Consider the following 20,415-nt stretch of genomic DNA (forward strand, 5'->3'; position numbering starts at 1 on the left):
TACTGTTCTAGCACTTGCAAATCTAAATTATGAACTAAATAATTTAACTCATACAGTTCTTTTTTTAAAAGACAGCTGAGTTCAGGTAGATGAAGGACTATGATATAAAAGAAAGATTAGACTTATTCTGTTTGTTCCCAGGAAACATAATTAGGAAAAATAGTTGAAAATGGCAGAAAGATAAATTTAGGATTGATGTAAGAAAAACTTCATAATAAGCAGAGCTATATACAATAGAATGGACTTACTTGGTTGGTAGCTGGATCCTTTTCTTAGGAAGTCTATATAAACTATTTGATGAGTTTTCAGGTATATTATAACAGGAATACTATTAGATTCTGAGAGACTCTGAGCTTCCTTCTGAATATGAAATTCTGCATTAGTGTGATTCTGTGAAGAAACTAATTCACCTTGGTTCTTCAAAGACTTCTTCTCTAATCCATTCTTCTCACCACAGCATGAGTAATGTTCCTAATACGGTGCTTTGGTTATATTATTCATTTACTCAAAACAACCTTTTCTGGCTCCTCATGATTTATAGCTTTAAGTATCAAATCTTAATCTTGCTAATTAAGACCCTTTAAAATCTGGCTTCTATCTGCCCTTGCAATCTTTTCTTTAACAAATATGACTTAAAAACTTCACATTGCAATGTATCTAGACCACTCTCTAGACCACACACTCATTCTTGTTTTGCCATTCTTTCAGGCTTCAGCACTTATCACAGTATTTGGCACCCATTAGTTGTTTAACAAACATCAACTAGATTAGTGATTTGACTTCACCCAAGATTCAAAGCAAGGATTTTTTTTTGTGCTCCAAGCAAATACCAAAAATCATGCCCAAGGCAAAAAGCACAGAGTGCACTTTAAATTTAAGGGAATGAGGGAGCCCAGATCCTTGGTATGAGCCATTATATGTGTAAAAGGTAATTACAGAAAGGAGGAAGAACTCATCCCTGGCTTTCATGACATAACTAATTATTCTTGTTAACAAAATTATCAGTTTTGTTGTTTCTATGTTGTTGCAGGTCTAAACGGACTATGAGTACTATCTAAATTTGGCATCCTCTAGTTCTGCTTCTGGGAGCCAAGATGGCCAAATAAAAAGCAAGTCATTCTCATCCTCCCATACTGACCTCTGAATGCTCAGAAAATATGGACCCAGGAAAAACCCTGGAATAGCTGAGCCAGCAGAAAGACAAGGTGCAGCATTCCTGTAGCCCAGGAAGCTTGTGGGATTAATGGGAAAGGCCCCTCTTGTTCTGGGGGAAGGGGAGTAGTACAAGACAAGAGGCATCCCAGCAAGCCAGTGGCAAGCCCCACCTCAGCATACTGGGGGAGATCCTGAGATCCAGAGTTGTAGAGCAGGGAATCGCCACCATCAAGATCACCCTGCCCCCCACCCCCAACTACCATAGTATAGGCAAGGGAACTGGGAGACAACAGATCAGAAAACCACCACTTGCAATGGCATTCTCCAACAGTCAAATCACCCAGTGCCTTAGCACCACTCTGGTAAGCATAACTCCAAAAGGCAAAGTTCCAGGCTAACAAAACATCCCTATGCAAGGCCCAGAGGAGCAGGTATCCCCTAGGGGGCAGACTCCCCACCCACATCCCAAGACCTCCAGTATTGCTGACCCCAGGTAAGGAGTCAAAACCCTACAGCCTCCAAATGCCAGCACCTGAGGCCTCCACACAAAGCCAGTGACCATGTCCCAGGTTCCCACGATAAGAAGCTTGGGTAAGTGTCCCCTGTCTTCCAGCAGGAGAGTTGAACTTTAAGAAAAAAGTCAAGAAATAGGCAAACACCATGAGCAAAAAGCAGAAATGGACCACGGCTTATTATTGGAACAGCAAAGATCAAAGCACACATTTAGAAGAAGAAAACATTGTAAATATACCCACATTTGAAACCATAAAGGGGAATATTAACTGGTCTCAAGTGCAAAAAGCCTTCTTGGGAGAGCTCATGAAGGATTTTAAAAGTCAAATCCCCATAATATATAATGGGGACAAGCTAGAAGCATTTCCAGTAAGATTGAGGGTGAAACAAGGATGTACATTATCACCACTGTTGTTCAATATTGTACTGGAAATGTTAGCTTTAGCAATAAGAAAAGAAAAAGAAATTGAAGGTATTATTATAGGCAAAGAAGAAACAAAACTATCACTCTTTGAAGATGACATGATGATATACTTAGAGAATCCTAGAGAATCAAGTAAAAAACTGCTTGAAATAATAAACAACTTTAGCAAAGTTGCAGGTCATAAAATAAACCCACATAAATTCTCAGCATTTCTATATATTACCAACAAAGCCCAAGTGGATCATTGTATTGATCAAAGTAGCCAAGTTTTTCACAGTTGATCATTATTACAACATTGTTCTTACTGTGCACATTAATCTCCCAGTTCTTCTCACTTCGTTTTGCATCAGTTCATATAAGTCTTGCCATGTTTTTCTGAAACCACCTTCATCATCATTTCCACAGCACAATAATACGCCATCACAATCCTATACCACAACTTGTTAGCCATTCCCCAGTTGATAAGTAGCCCCTAAATTTCTAACTCTTTGCCACCAGAGAAAGAGCTGCTATATTTTTGTATATAGAGGTCTTTTTGTTTTTCTTTGATCTTTTTGGTGTACAGACCTAGTAGTTGTACTGGTGGGTCAAAGGGTACACACATTTGGGCCTAGTTCCAAATTGTTCTCCAGAATGGTTGGACAAGTTGAGTACTCCACCAATAATTCATTAGTGTTCTTGTTTTTCCCCTCATCATTTTCAGTATTCATCATTTCTGAAAGGTGTCCGGTGGTACCTCAGAGTTGTTTTAATTTGCCTTTCTCTAACCAATAGCCATTTAGAGGATTTTTCATATGACTACAGATAACTTTGATTTCTTCTTCTGAAAAGAGCCTGTTTATATCATTTGACTATTTATAAATGGGGCAATGGCTCTTATTTTTCTGAATTTGAGTCAGTTCTATAGTCAGTAAATATTTGAGAAACAAGGTCTTTGTCAGGGAAACTGCTTTAAAAACTATTGATATTACTTCATCTATCACATTTTTAGCAAAATATAATTTTCTTCATTATCCCTTTTAAATTGGTCTATTTTTTTTTACTTTTGCTTTATCTGAGATCATGATTGCTACCTCTGCCTTTTTTTTAGTTCAACTAAAGCATATTAGATTCTGCCCAAGCCCTTTATTTTTAACTTAGTATGTCTCTTTCTGTTTTGTGTGTTTTTTCTAAACAACGTATTGCTGAATTCTAGTTTGTAATACATTCTGCTATCTGCTTTTATTTTATAGGTGAGCTTATCCCATTCATATTCACAGTTATTATTACTGTGTATTAATCTACATTCCTCCTCCTCCTCCTCCTCCTCCTCCTTCTTCTTCTTCTTCTTCTTCCTCTTCTTCCTCTTCTTCTTCTTCTTCTTCTTCTTCTTCTTCTTTTTCCCAATATTTCTTCTAGCAATCTTACCTATGTCCTTAACTCTTCCAAAAATTCTTAATGGGCTTGAGTCCAATGATTATTTTTACTTGAGGCTTTCATTGTAGCTGTTTTAACATCATTTTCATCTTCTGAATTTATGCCTTGGTCTTTTCTTCCACTGTATTAGCTTTTTATGGTTAAACTTTTGATTGTTGTTGTTTGGTCACTTTTACAGCCTTCCTTGTCTTTGAACTTTATGTAAAAGTTGTGCTATGCCCATCTGGGGTTGGGGAGGCACTGCCTCAAGCATCAGGCTTTTGTTGGTGTTGGTGTTTTGTTTTGTTTTGTTTTGTTTTGTTTTTATGCAGTCATTTACAAAGCTAGTTCTGTGGGTCTGCAAATTTTTGGTGGTTCTAAGTTTATGTGATCCTAGAAGAAGCATGTTCAATGCACCCCTGATCTGCAATCTGGGCTTTCCTCAGGAAGGGCCTTTTGTCCCCTGAGGTCACAAGCACCAGTGTTCCTGTTGACTTACAAATTCATCCAGGGTGTCCTGCTTTCTTGTGACTGATCCCCATTGATCCTCTCTTTCCTAGAACTGTGACCCAAAACTATGCATGGGCAATAGAGTTGTCAATCAGTGCAGCTATACCCAGTGCTAGCAAAGGGTTCCCTTTACTTTCTTTCTGCTCATTTTTCCTACACCCTTATTATCTCTGGGCTAAGAGCGCTTGAAGCTGCTGATGTTGTAGTAGCTGCTGTTGCCACCACCACATATTTAGGCTCTGGATAGACTTCCACTCTGGTGTCACAAATTTCTCCGGCCAACATCCTAAGTCTTTTTAGGACAGAAAAATGTCTTAGCATGGCCTTTTGTTGGCTCTGCTACTTGAACATTTGATATAAGGAGTTATTTTAAAGTTGTTTAGAGAGGAATGTTGAGAGAATTCAGCTGGGTTGTCTCTAATCTGCTATCTTTGCCCTGGCCTTGCTCATTTTTCTCTTATTTGATCAAGATAAATATTCATACTATAGGTAAATTCTCCCTTGAGTCATATGAACATCATAAAAGCAAAAATTCTTTATAAGCTAAAGAGGCAGAAAATTTGTTATTTCTATAAATATTGAAAATGCCTATTGTTACTGTGATAATTACCAGTAGTGATTTAGCTTGTCTTTAGATAATAATTTTACCTTAAATTAGATCTTGAATATTTTAATAAGCTAAGGGGCATTTTCTTTGGAATCTATAATTGACATCTCAACCAAAACTATTCTTTTCATAACTTTTAAAAAAGCATGTTTGAAAAGAAAATTTCTATGGTTTACAACTTTTACATTTTAATTTGTTTCCATGAATGTTTAACAATAAATATTTGCATAGTAAGATTGCATACCATCTAATTTACCAAATTACTACCAAACATACCATGAATTATGCATCTAAAATAATGTTGTTTCCTCCAGAGTATTTAGCTGGGGCATGGAGAGGGTAATATATTTTTTAAACTGTGCTACAGTTACTCAAATGATTTGGAATTCTTATTTCAGGAATGGTCATATAATTTCGTTTATACTTAACAGTGACAAATCTTTTATTCTTTCTTTTTTGGTGGGAGGGGACACTAGCATTTGAGGGTCTCAGTAAAGTTCCATGCAGTAGGTAGTGACTGATTTGAGTCTTGAAGAAGTATCTAAGAAGCAGCTCTAAGTCAGCATGGATGAAATGAAAAGGTCTGTTTCCAGCAGCTGCGTGGAGAATGGATTGAAGGATAGTCTTATGGTAAAGAGACTAATGAGGAAGCTATTGAATGAACAAAACTAAGAAGTGGAGTTCCTGAATATTTTTGGAAGGATATGTAATGGAGAGAAGGTAAAAGACAGTAGAAATAATATAGAAGTAGAAATGACTTGTCAGATGTGTTGAGTGAGTGATAGTGAGAAGTACAGCCAAACCCCAAAGTTATTAATCTGAGTGACTTGAGAAAATAGTGTTGACTTTAACAGCAATGAAGAAGCTTGTACGATGCATGAATTCATAACAAAAGACATTGTGTTCTGTTTTAGGAATGTTGATTTTGAATTGTTTATAAGAAAAGCAGTTTGCAACATTCAGTAGGAAATTGGTGTAGTAGGACTAGAGTTTAAGAGAGGAAATGGATCAGGATATATAATTTTAAGAGTCATCCTCCTAGAGATAATGAGCAAGCCATGGAATTTGATGAGGTAACCATTATGGAATATGTAGAAAGAGAAGTAAAATAGGCTCATGTTGGAACCTTGAGAAAAGTCCATACTTAGCAAGCATGATATGGATGATTATCTATCAAAAGAGACACTAAAATAGTTGGATAAGTAGGAGAACAACCAAGACTGAATAGTTTCAGGAAAACAAGGAAGAGAGAATATTCAAGAAGAGACTATGGTCAGCATAGCAAATCATGCTGAGATGTTGACAAATATGAGGTTGGAAAGTCATTACAGGCAATTAAGAAATCATTGGTGACTTGAATAAAGCAGTTTCATTTGAATGCTGAGGTTGAAAGGCACATGAGAAAAAGTTGAGAATTGAGGGAGAGGTGAGAAAGTGGAGGAAATAAATGCAGACTCTTTTCTACTCATTTGGTTGAGAAAGGGAGAAGTGATATATAATGATAGCTTTAGGCTATGGTAAAGTCTAATAAGTTGATGTTGCTGTTGTATATTAAGGGGTTGGGAAGACATGAAAAGGTCATGGATTGCAAACAATTGGATTTTCTCTACCAATTATGAAGTCACATCCTCAGCTGTAAGAGTAGGTATAGGGGATATTGTCAAAGGCTTGAGAAGAAAAGTTTTGGAAAAGGTACTGTGAATGGCACAGAGAATTAATTATGAAGTAATAAAAGGAATGCTTTGCTATAGTGAGGACCTGATTGAGATTAGATGACTGATATTTTCAATGGACACACTCAGGATGGCTTCCTTCATCTCTGTTTTACCACTGGTGAGTGGGAGGATAAGATGCAATTGGAGAGATTAATTCAGGGTTTGTATTTGGAAAGATGTGGGAAGGTCATGAATAAAAAGGAATGGAGAGTTAAATTTATCATACATATAAATGGGTTGAGATAGAAAAGGAGGATGGTGTTGCCAGATTAAGTATGATGTCTTGGATTCCACTCTCACCCTACTACCCAACTGAGCAGACTTCACAGGTACGTTTTCAAAAACCAATGTTCATCAACAATCCCCTAAGCTACACTAAATCCAAGCCTCTCCTGTTCTTATATTCTGTTGACAATTCACAAATAGATGTTAATATTATCCATTGTATCCACTAATACTTTGGAAACACAATGCCTGGGAAAGTTATGAAAAGATAACATTGTCACATGAGAAAGTTTGGGAGAAGATCATTGTAATGAAGTTTTAAAAAGTCATGATGAGGAGATTTAAGGTAGAAAGAAACCACAGCAGAGCATAGCAAACCATCAGTTACTTCATCATAATAGATAACAACATGTAGTATCATAGAATCATAGTCATCAGGAATGGTTACAAGGCAAGAAGATTTTAGATTCTGGAGTTAGAGAAAATAAGGAAACTATTCTAGTGACCTGTGAGAATTATCTTATATTTGGGTTTCTGACTGGAGCAAAGAAATACTACCTGGGTAGTATTTTCTGCTCTAAATGTCATTAAGAAAAAAAAAAGGTAGTTTCTAGCCAAACTAGAACAAATGATCAAAAAGAGAAAAGTAGGAAGAAAAAGTCTTTGAAAAAGCAAAGAGAAGTCTAAAATATTGTCACTGGGTTTAGAGGATGAAAGAATGCATCAGAGAATGAAGGAAAGCACAAAAAAGTCTGAAGTATTGCAACTATATATTAAGAAAACCAAAGAACATTAGTCTCAAAGAAGACCAAAATTACAGAAGTCTTCAGAGAGTTACAATACATAGAGATTCCAGATAAATAAACTGATATAGAATGTTGATGATTTAGCTTCTTTATGAACAATTCTAGTGTTGGTAATTTATAACATCATAATAAAGCCACTCCATTTTTGGACAATTCTAATAATTAAAAAGGTCTTTGTTATACTGGATTGACATAACTACTCTGGCGACTAAAATAATTTTGGGAGACATAGTTTCTGGGTAATTTAATCATTTTATTAATAAGGCTAGCATATTATTAACAAAAGGATGGTCATTTGGCCAACTCTCTTAGACCAAAGACCCCTCATGGAGGTAGGCTTGCAATTTATATGCCCTTCAAAGAGTAGGTATTCCCCAGGGTGTCAATCAACTCTGATTCACACAATGGGATGTATGCTACATTAAAATGAGGGTCTTGGGATATATGACTTAGGCCACCCAAATCTTGGTGAAAGAGACAATAATTTCCCTATCTCCTGTATTGACAATAGGCAAAATTAACATTTTTCCTGACCTGTCTGAGCAAACACAATGAGCACGACATACACATGAGCCCAAACTTAAATTTTCCTTTACTGTCTCATTAGATCTTGGACTGGGTAAATCTCTCTTTTTAAAAAGAATGCATATTTTATTCATTCATTCATTCATTCATTCATTCATTCATTTATTTTTAGTTTTCAACATTCACTTCCATAAGATTTTGGGTTCCAAATATTCTCCCCATCTCTCCCCTCTCCCACCCACCCCAAGAGAGAGTGCAATTTGATATAGGCTCTACATATACATTCATATTGAACTTATTTTCACATTAGGCATATTGTAAAGAAGAATTGGAACCAATGGGAGAAACCATGAGAAAGAAGAAACAAATAAAAAAAAAAGAAAAAAGGAGAGAGAGAACAAATAATATGCTTTGATCTGCATTCAGACTCCATAGTTCCTTTTCTGGATATGGACAGCATTTTCCATCATGAGTCCTTTGAAATTGTCTTGGATCCTTGCATTGCTAAGAAGAGATGAGTCTATCAAAGTTATCCACCACACATTATGGTTGTTACTGTGTACAGTGTTCTCCTGGTTCTGCTCATTTCACTCAGCATCAGTTCATATAAGTCTTTCCAGTTTTTTTCTGAAGTCCATCTGCTCATCATTTCTTTTAGCACAATAGTATTCCATTACATTCATATACCACAACTTGTTCAGCCGTTCTCCAAGTGATGGGCATCCACTCAATTTTGAAATCTTTGTCACCACAGAAATAGCTGCTATAAATATTTTTGTACTTGTGGGTTGGGTAAATCTTTAAGAGAGATTTCCCACATTGGTTATTTTCTGGATGAGGAAGTAGAAAAGGAAAAAAAAATTGGTCTTAATACAATAGTTAGTTACAAAATATAAGAGAGTAATATTAATTTCTCACACTACCTTGAAACTTCCTTCCATTAGTCTGAGACTCTTACCATAGGGCATGCATGTAAATATTTTAATGAAAAATAAATAAATAAATATTTGAAGGAATTTGGTTGAGAAGATATGAGGTAAGGGCTCAGAGACATAGAGTCTGAATAGATGGAGTCAGCCTGGACCCTAAATACAGATATCTTGTGATGTAAGTGTAAAAACCAACTTGAACATCAAGAGGACACACAATGTTCTCTAGAGAACCAGCCATAAGGGATCTGATTAATAAATGAAGGCAAGAAGTTTTGGAAGAGGTCATATCTTAGAGATGCACATCTCTCTCTCTCTCTCTCTCTCTCTCTCTCTCTCTCTGTCTCTGTCTCTGTCTCTGTCTCTGTCTCTGTCTCTCTCTCTCTCTCTCTCTCTCTCTCTCTCTTTCTTTGACTAGGCAATGGAATGAAATGACTTGCCGAGGGTCACACAGCTAGTGTCAAGTGTCTGAGACTGGAATTGAACTCATGTCCTACTGACTCCAGGGCCAGTGGATATGCACCACTCTTTAGTATTTAGTTCTTTGACCATAGCCCTTCTTGTACATTATCAATTCCTCATATTTTGGTGGCACTGTTCTCACTTGGATGTCTTCCTTCATGATCAATTTACCAGACCACTAACCAGAGTAACTTTACCAAACCTTTTCATTATTCCTCAAACCTCTCATGCCCCAGTTCTCAGCTAAGAACTTTACCTCATATTTCACTGAAAAAAAATTGTGATAATTTACTAAGAACACCCTCCTCCCTCCTTCTCCTCGTCTCACATCACTCAGATGCTTTCCATTACTATCTTACTCCATTTTTCTTCACATGAAGAGGTGACATTTCTCCTTGCTAAGACAAACCCTTATACGTGAACAAGTGACTTGATTTTATTTCATCTTATCCAGATTTCCCATCTCCACCAGTATTCTTTGTCTTTTGTTAATCTTCAGTCTCTCCATGTTTACTGGACACTTCTCTTTTGCCTGCAAATAAGTCCCTATTTTCCCCACCCTCAAAAACCCTTCATTTGATCTGTCTGTCCTGAATACCTTTTGTTTCATATTTCTCTTCTTTTTCATGGATTAACTCCTTAAGAAAGCCGTCTACCATCTTAGTGCCTCTACTTCCTTTCTGCTCATTGTTCTTTTCACTTTGGACTTTTGATCTCAACATTCAACTGAAATTGATTGCTCCAAATCTTCCAATGATTTCTTAATTGTCAGATCCAATGGCACTTTCTCAACCCATATCCTATTTGGCCTCTATGTAGCCACTGACATTATGATGGACTTCTCCTTGATACTCTCGTCTCTCTACATTTTTGAGATGCTATTCTCTCCTGGTTTTCCTGCTACCTTTCTGGGTTATTGTTAGCCTTTTTTTCTGCTAGATCTTCATCCAGCTTGGTCTTACTAATCATAGATATTACTTGAGTGTAGGATGGGGGCAGAGGGAGCTTTTCTCTCTCTCTCTACACTATTTTGAGTGATGATCTCATCAGCTCACATGTATTCAGTTATCATCTTTATGCAACCATTCTGAGATTTCTTTATCCAATACCAACAATTGTCCTAGCCTCTTGCCTTTCATTTATACCTTTCTCTCAGACCTGTAGAACTTGTTGTCCCAGAAAGATATAAACTCAGTATTCCCATAAATTAAATTATTATTGTTTTTCACAAACCTTCCTCTTTTCCTAACTTTCCTAATATTTTCAAAGTTATCACTATTCTCCCTCCTACACCCCAGCCAATGCTTGCAATCTAGCTGTCACTCTAGAAACTTTAATCTCTGTCATTTCCCATGCCATATTTAATTTATTATCAGATTCTATTTATTATATTTTTGTAGAACCTCTCATATATTCCCTCTTTTTGCCTTTGGCACTGCTATAACCTTGGTGCAGGTACAAACAACTTCCCGCTTAGAAAATTGCAATTGATCTATCTGCCAAAGTCTCCCCACACTCCAGTGGAATACTCTTGTGCAGAAAAACCTATAAAGATTTACATGAACTGATGAAAAGTGAAATAAGCAGAACCAGAAGGACATTGGATATAGCAACAGCAACAATTTGTGATAATCAACTATGAATGACTTAGCTATTCTCAGCAACACAATTATCCAAGACAATTTTGAGGGTTTCTGATAAAAAAAAAAACTATCTACCTTAAAAGATAAAACTGATGGAGTCTGAATGCAGATCAAAGCATACTATTTTTACTTTATTTTTTTTCCTTTTTTGGGGGGGGAGGGGTTTATATTTTCTTTCACAAAAGTACTAAAATGGAAATATGTTTTTCATGACTATCCATGTATAACCTGTGTCAAATTGTTTCCTGCCTTAGGGAGGAGGGAGAATTGAAAAGGAGGGAGAAAATATTAAAAATTGTTTTTACTTGTAATTGGAAAATAAACATAAAGTATTGTAAAATGTAGTTGAGAACTACTGAATATAATAAATTAATTAGTAAAAATATGCAGAAAGTTTAGTCAACATGACAGAAAAGAAAAAAAATGACAAACGCTGTTGTAATCAATGTTGTTAATTAATTCATTTTTCCCCAGTTACATGTAAAAACAATTTATAATATTCATTTATAAAACTTTGAGTTCCTAACTCTCTCCTTTGCTCCTTCCTTACCCCACCTCCATTGAGAAAGCAAGAATTTCAATATAGGTTATATATGTGTAGTTATGTAAAACATATCCATGATAGTCATGTTGTGAAAGAAAATTTAGACAAAATAAAACTAAAGAAAAATTAAAAAGTAAAAAGAAAAGTATGCTTCATTCTGTATTCAGACACCATCATTTCTTTTTCTGGGAGATGGATAGAATTTTTCATTATAAGTCCTTCAGAGTTGTCTTAGATTTTTGTATTACTCAGAATACCTAAGTTATTCACAGCTGATCATCTTACATTATTGCTGTTACATTTTACACAGTACATTTCACTTTGCATCAGCCCATGCATGTCTTTCCAGGTTTTCTGAGATAACAGTCAATAGGAATTAGTAGTAAGTATAGAAAACAAAGGATATATTTCTGATACACAAAATAGTTTACTAGAAAAGAATTAATGTGGAAATTGATTAACTAGATGAACAAAAATTTTTCTCACATTAATTCATAAGCATCATATCAACTTAAGCCATATTATCTCAATTGCCCAAATGTCTAAATAAAACAACAGACTAGGTATATGCTGGCAGGACATATGAGTGGACATTGAATACATCTCAGGCCTGAGTCACTGTGCATAAAGAGGTTCTAATGGACTGGAAGCTGATAATACTAGTCACTTTGTGTCTATGTGTACAATTTAATTTCCAAAACTGGATGAATTAGCCAGAGGCAGAGCATTGAGAACTCAGGACTGGCCATGTCATTTTGCTCTAGGTGATGAGAATTTACTTAAAACTCATTCAAGTAACAAAAGCATTTAGGGAAGCACACTGAAGTAACTACCCTTTTGATAAATACCAAGTGTTATGGAAGTTATATTTATCTCATGTAGGAAATGCTTGTGTTTAAATGTATTGAGTTTACTTTTGAAACCTAATTCATTAAAAGAGTGAAGGCAGGAAACATTGTTTGGTTTCCTGGTGGCTTAAGTACAAAAGACTGCCCATGTGGAATCTAAATTTACTCCCTCAGACTTCAGATCACCAAATTCTTAAAGTGATCACAGAGAAATCAGTGCTGAATTTTTTTTCCATATCATACCTAAGCAAAATTTATTTTATGAACTATTAGATGAACTGTCAATCTCAGAACAGAAGGTCAACCTGAGTCTTATATGGCCTACAGTTCTTGGTATAGAACTAGATAAATCAATTGACACTAAAGAGCCTCCAAATCAACTCTAACAAATTTCTTCTTTCTAAGCACAGAATCACAGGATCTTAAAGTTGATTAGTTGTCATCTAACCCAACTACTGGAAAAGACTTTCTTCCATAGCATACTTCACAAGTGTCAAGTATCATTTCTCTTCAGACCTTGAAGAAGGAGAAAGTACTACCTAATGCAGCCTATTACACTTTTGGATAGTTTTATTTGCTAAAAAGTTTTCATTTAGTTCCCCTTTATTCACCAGTGCATTTTAATTACCTGTTATTTCTAACCTTCCTTGAAATGATGATTTAAAATTGGATTTATATATGGTTATAGATCATCACTTTGGAGATATAGATGTGGGAAGGAACTCAGAGGCCATATAGTCCACTGATTTTTTTTTTTTACTGATGACAAAACTGAGGTCAAAAAGTTAAGTGCCTTGCCCAAGATCACAGAGGCAGTTAACTCCCATGTATCTCAACCTTGAGCAACCATAGTGCTCAAATGAACATTCATCAAAGAAAGATTAATGGAAACTCAGTATAAATTTTGCATCAAGGGTATTTTGTTTATCCCAATTTTTTGAAAAAGTGTGAAAACTATGTGTGAAATATGGTTCTATTTGCCAGAAGAATGTATACTTCAACTAATCAAGATAAAGAGGAAATTATAGAACATTACCAAGTTTTGTTTGTAACAGTACCTTCTAATTGTTTTCCCTGCTTCAAGCTTCTCCTATTCCAAATACATATGCAAACAGATGCCAAATTTATAATTTTAAACATAGATTTGACCATGTCATCTCCAACTGAGCATTCTTCCATTTCTCCATATGGCCTCTAGGGTCAAATAAATAATCACCAGTCTTACATTTAAAGTCCTCAACAATCTGCTCACGATTTTTTCAAATTTCATTTCACTACTTCCACTCCTCATGGAATTTTTGTTTCCTTCAAAGCTTAGATCAAATGACCTTTCTCATATTACACCTGTTGTGACTCCCCCCAGCCATTAGAAATCCCCTTCTGGTGAATTCTCCCCTCTCACCCCCCACTTCAGTGTCATTTATAATTGTTTAGATTTATAGTCCAATCTCAAAGTCTAGTTCATCTATATTAATTGTCCACAAATATATTGTCAATCTTCATCACTCTGACATTATTGGGGTTGTCATCTCAGGGCAATTCCTTGGCATACTCATTACATTTGATTTTATCTTTTAATTTCCATTACCTAAGAGAAAATAGCTAACATTGTTGTTGTTGTTCTTGCTCTTGTTCCTTTTAAATTTGAATGTGGAGTGACATAAACTATGGTGGAGAGGTCACTCAGTAATACGGCAAGGAAGAGGAAATTAGAACTTGTGATTTGGTTGCTCTGTTGAGAGGCAACAAGGAGGAAGTTTGTTAATCTTTCATGAATATGCATAATATATGCTGTCTCCCCAGTCCACAATTCCCACCAGAAGGTGATAAACCACCTTCCAAGATTTAGTGACATCTGAAGACCATTACTCTCTCTAAAATATCCCTTGTGAGAAAACAATAATACAAAAGCATTACAAGATAATTGATAGGGAAGATGAAAGTTAGGACAAAAATCAACAACTTTCTAGCTGTTAGCATCTCAGCTGTATAGCTTGAAGTTTTTATTTGGCTAATTGACGTTGTATTTTTAAGAAAATTCCCATCCTTTTGTTATCTTTAGCATCTATTAAAGTATTTGTTTAACTATTACCCATAAAATATGGATCCTTCAGAAGAGAAAAATGGATTGGGGATGTGACAAGATAATTGTTATTTAAGATTTGGTTTTCTGGATTAAGAAGTTAGAAAAAAAGTTTGACTCAGTCAAGTATGGTGTGCTCCTCATAAGAAACATTTTTCCTTATAGGGTTTGATAATTGGAGCAAAAAGTCTTTAAACTTAAATTGTATGGGAATAAAAAAAAAATCAAATACATCTGCCAAACCAGATTCTATAGATAGTTGCATGTATAAAATAGCAAGAAGAATATTGGTAGGTGAAATTGGTAATTTAAGAGAATATCGAAGAACACACCCAACAATAAAACCGCCACTCTCAAATATCTATACACAAATTCAAGAGGTATTGATTATAAACTACAAATTCCATTACAAAATGGACAAATTAGTTCTTATAGGTATCAGTGAGATTTGGGGACAAAGTAGTCATGATTAAAATAGGGCTGTAGAAGGATCAAATTCAAATTTTAAAAAGACTAAATAGATGAAAGGAACAGTTTATACCTTATTAGCTGTCTTTAATACTAATTTCATTCTTCTAGTAGGGAAGAAACTATCAGGAGGAGATATTCCAGACTCAATCCTTACAAATAGGGAAGAATTAATTTTTGAAGCAAAAGTGATGAAAAACTTGAGATGATACAACAATTCAATGGTTTGATGATAGAGAAATAAAGAAAAGATAGGTATATTATTTGCAATTCATGTTAGAGAGATCAGATTTTGAGATATTCAAATATAACTAAAAGTCCATGGCCTAAAATTTTATAGGGGAGATCATTCCAAGAAGGAAATGGAAATCTTAAAAATGATATTTTAAAGGCATAAAAAAATTTGAATCATGAAGCAAAGGGAAGCTGTGTAAGGGAACAATGTGTATAAACAGAGAAATTCTACCATGTACAAGACATGTAGAAGCAAAGTAAACTAAGGAATGTGATAGCAGATTCATTCAAAGTAGTTATGTGTTCCAAATAATGTTGGGAATACTAAATCTCACAAAGACCTAAGACTGCCAATAAATGCTGAATCATAAATAACAAAATAAATAAATAATAAAAGATAACCAAAAAAAAGACTGGAATTTCCTTTAAAAATACAATGTCAATTAACCAAATACAAACTTCAAGCCACTTCAAACTGCTGCCAAAACAATATTCATAATGCTTAGTTTTAAACATGTTATTTAACGTCTCAAAATCTTTTAGTGCCAATAGCATAAGATATAAGTTTGTTAACCAGATAATTTGTACTTTCTATATCCTAAGTCAAACTTTTCTTTGCAGGCTTGTTTTGGAGCATATCACTTCAAGCATTTTATATTTCAACCAAACTCAACTTCAAGCTTTATTAGATGAGGTAGTGTTCCAATTAGGAGTTGGAAGGAACCACTGGATTGAGAATCAAGAAATCTGTACTCAAATCTTACCCCTAGAATTATCATTTCATGTCTTTGCATTTTCCTTCAAATTAGAACAGTGCTTGGCATGGAGTAAATATTTAATCATAATATTTTTTTCATCATTCAGTGTTAGTTTATTTTTAGCTCTTTTTATGTAATACATTGGATTTTCAAAAACTTATCTGAAACTATATTTTGCATTTAAAAATTCACATGATATCAGACATGAAATGAGAAATTGAAATGTATATAGGAAACATTTTTGAAGCATCTATTATTTGAAATGTTCTGGGGATGAAAAAAAAAAGTCCCTGTGTAAAAATGCTCAATTTCTGAGGAGGTATAACTTGGAGTTGTGAAAATCTCTAATGAACGTGATGTGTCTCATGGTGTGACAATCTTGATTTATCTATATGACATTTCTTTTGAAGCTCCAATGCTGCATACCTCAAATTTGTAACAATTCTAAGCCACTCTTAGGACACTTACTAAAAATATACAATAGATTTACCTGAGTTTATTAAATTAGCAGTCTAGCTTAATTACATGTTGAAAACTTGTTAAAGCTTATTTTCATTTAATCGCACTTTCGTACAATATCCATGGTGGTGACAGGATGGAAATTTACAGGAATATTTTGTTTTAAAGCCTGCATTATTTGGTGGAAGGAACACAGCTTGGAAGCTAGTCTCTGATAATTGAGCTTAACATTCTTTTCTTTTCTTTTATTCATTCCTTATTTCTTTCCTTACTTCCTTCCCTCCTTCTTTCTTTTCTCTGTTTCTCTTCATTTTTTTTTCCTCAGGCATCAACAAGGACTGAAGAAAAATAACATTTGGTTTCCTCTTCTGGCCTATTAGTGATTAATGCTATGACCTTCCAACAAAATCGTTTCATTTTTCTGAGCTATAATTTATTAAATGAACACCATTATTCCAAACCTTACAGTACTGTTGAGTTTAATTAACAAAGAGATAACTACCTGTCCCTTAGCAAGGGACACAATTCTCCTCCATTATTCATTTCTATTTGATGATCATAGATTACTTGTTTTTCAGCACCTGGAAATGTTTCTATTTCAAAGAAACCTAATAAAAATTTCAAGTCATTCGGATCAATTGTTTGTGCTATTTTAAATTGTCTCATTGAGGTATCCTATACTAATGAAATGCATAAAATGAAAATTATATGTTGGAGGTAAGGAACTTCTAGGTAAGGATCAGATGTCCCCAGTTGAGGCAATATATCATTGTAATCATTGTCTTTTCACAAATAGATGGCAGAAAGACAGCATAGAATACGTGTGACCCTCAACTTGTAATCAGAAGATGTAAGTTTAAATCATGATTTTTCTCTTTCTTTCTATAAGACTTTAGAGTAAAGGGGTAAGCCTTTCTGAAGCTAAATTTCTTCTTATATAAATAGTTGCAGCACCCCCCCTCAGAGAATATTTTTTCAAAGAAATTGAGATGGTCTATGGAAACTTATAAACAAAAGTGTAATATTCATTGAAGAACTAAGATCACTTAAGGCAATTTTGTTTTTAGTTAGCCATGTCCTTACACAAATATAATTTCATTATTAAACTTTCATAGACATTTCTTGGTCTTTATTTGTATTTTTCATATTGAATTTTAAAATGCAAATTAAATGTCTATAGTATCCAACTTTATGTGATTTGAATTTTAGTATCAAGGGATAGGGTGATCAGGGATAGTGAGAAGTCACTGTGTGGCTTTTCCTTGTATAATGATTCAAGTCCAAGATGCATGCTGTATGCCAGGATAAGCTAGAGCATGTTCTCATGTGTGCAACCATGCTGTGAAGCTCTCCATATACAACTCACTGTTTTTTTCAGTTATATACTGTCATTATGTAACATCTCTATTGTTTTGAATCTTGTTTTCTGAAGGATTTTATACTCTGCAGATGTTAGTGGTGATTAGATTAATTCTCAGTACACATTGTATGCCAATCTTCCAAGTAGCTTTTTTTTATGTACATAGTAAACTTTAAAGTTTCACAAATGAAACTATATCTTTAATTAAGAAATTATAGGAGTCTCTATTTTTGTTGCAAAATAATTGATCAATATAATGTTTGTTCACTTCACTAATATGGCATTCTTTTTTTACACTGCTAACTGTATGCTTACATAGATCTTCTCCCAGGATATGAAGAAAGCAAAAGGACCATTTAACTGGTTGTTATTTTTTATTAACAAATAATTAGGATTAGAGTCAAGTTTGCATATGCAAAGAAATATTCAAACCTTCTATATTATATAAGACCTTTTTATATGGTGAATAAATAATAGTCAAAACTATTAAAAAGTTGAAATTTGAATATGGAGGAAAGAACTGACAACTCTGATGTTATAATTGAAATATCATCATGATAAGGTAGGAGACCAATAAAATGGTAATCTATTTTAAGTGAGATTCCCATCCATATATTAAGACAATGGATTTTTCATGATATTAATTTAACTGAAAATGATTTTTAACATTTAGCTTCTAGTCTAAAATGATGGAGTTTCTTGTAAAAGGGTAATAATATATGTTCAGTACACATAAGTTCTTTTGACAACTATTAAGTATGAAACATATTGTAACACCTACATTTATATACAATTATATATATATATATGTAATGATTTATATTCATATATATGGGTGTTATTTTACTAGATTAAAAATTCAATAGATTGATTACAGTTATTTTGGGCAAATGGAACATTTAAAAACAAACAATCTTTCCTATATGGAAAGAATTCTAGGAAGGAAGAATGTGGTATGCTGCCAAATGGTTAGTCCTTAAAATTTTTCTTATTTGTATATTAAATACATTTTATGGATAAAAATTAAGATTATAATAATTTTTTAACAATTTTCTATATGCAAAGAAAACCAGTAAGAATAAGTTAAAAGAAGAATTTTGTGAGTCTTCAGATATGTGAAGGCATATGAATGGCAAATATTTTGAAGAACAATTGGAGGAAGCTGAATGAGATGAAGGAAACCTGAGGAAACTAAAAGGCAGACTATTAGCAAGAAATTGTCAATTAGGTTCTCAAAATCCATTACGATGTGGGATATACATGTCACTCAAGATCCATTTCTTGAGGCAGCTAACTGGTGCAGTGGATACAGCACTGGCCCTGAAGTCAGGAGGACCTGAGTTCAAATCCAGCCTCAAACACATAACATCCATTTCTTGTCTTCACATTTGGACTTTCCTATAGAAAATCCAGGTACTATTAGTGGCAAACACAGGGAAAATTTCCATCAAGGACTCTCCACAGTGGAAATGTGATTGTAGGGAAAGGGGAGACTAAGCACACTGGCTAACTAATATTGCACACTGGGAAGGAATGTTCTGTAGGAAAAATGTGACAAATTATCACTAGCTCTATTTTAGGTTACTGACAAGAACACATATGTGTTCATTACAGCACATTTTAACAAAGAATACTTTGATTCCTACAAAATTATATTTATTAAATATATGAGATCATATATGAAATTAGCACAATGAATGCTGTAAGCTACACCAATTTTGAATGTGCTAAAATGTTTATTTTTACATATTGAAGGTGATGCTTATTTTAAAGCAATGATTTGAATTATGGTATTGAAGGGAGTTTGAAAAAGATAAGTTTGATGGATAGAAAAAAAGAAAGGAAAAAAGGAAGACAAGAAATGCTAGTTGGAAGCACACTTTCAGGAGAGTATGTACAGCGAAATAATTCTTGAAGGCAATGGAACCAGCAATTGTATGTCTTATGAAGATTGTCTTATAAGGAATAGGGCAGACCAAAGAGAAAGCTCAGGCAGTTCAGGGCCAGAGTTTGTTTATAGGGAATGAATTGTTATAACTACAAGTTTCTCTCCTTTGTTCACCTGCCTAATTGGCTTATCTTAACGTTACCTATCCTCTTAAGCCCAGTTAAATATTATGTTCTCTATGAAAATTTTCCTTAAAATTCCAGAATAGGGGTTTGAGCCAAGATAGTGGAGTAAAAGCAGTAATTTACTTTAGCTGTCCTCCAGATCCCTCCAAATACTTGTAAAAAAAGGCTCTAAACAAATTCTGAAGCAGTAGAAACCCAAAAAAGACAAAGAGAAACAAATTTCCTGCCCATGACAACCTGAATGGATGATTGGAAAGGTCTATGAAAAATAAGTCAACAGCTTGCTGAAGGAGACCTCCCCCCAAAAAAAATACTGATGAAAATAACGCCTTAATAAACAGCCTAACCCAAATGGCAAAATAAGTCCAAAAAGCCAATGAGGAGAAGAATACCTTCAAAAACAGAATTGGCCAAATGGAAAAGAAACTTCAAAAACTCACTGAAGAAAATACTTCCTTAAAAATCAGAATGGAGCAAATGGAAGCTAATAACTTTATGAGAAATCAAGACACTGTAAAACAAATCCAAAAGAATGAAAAATTAGAAAATAATGTGAAATATCTCATTAGAAAGACAACTGACCTGGGAAATAGATACAAGAGAGATAATTTAAAAAAAAAATTAACTATCTGAAAGCTATGATCAAAAAAAAAGCCTAGACATTATCTTTCAAGAAATT

The sequence above is a fragment of the Vombatus ursinus genome, unplaced genomic scaffold (genome assembly GCF_900497805.2).
Source record: "Vombatus ursinus unplaced genomic scaffold, bare-nosed wombat genome assembly UNPS02011014.1, whole genome shotgun sequence".
In the NCBI taxonomy this organism is placed as follows: Eukaryota; Metazoa; Chordata; class Mammalia; order Diprotodontia; family Vombatidae; genus Vombatus; species Vombatus ursinus.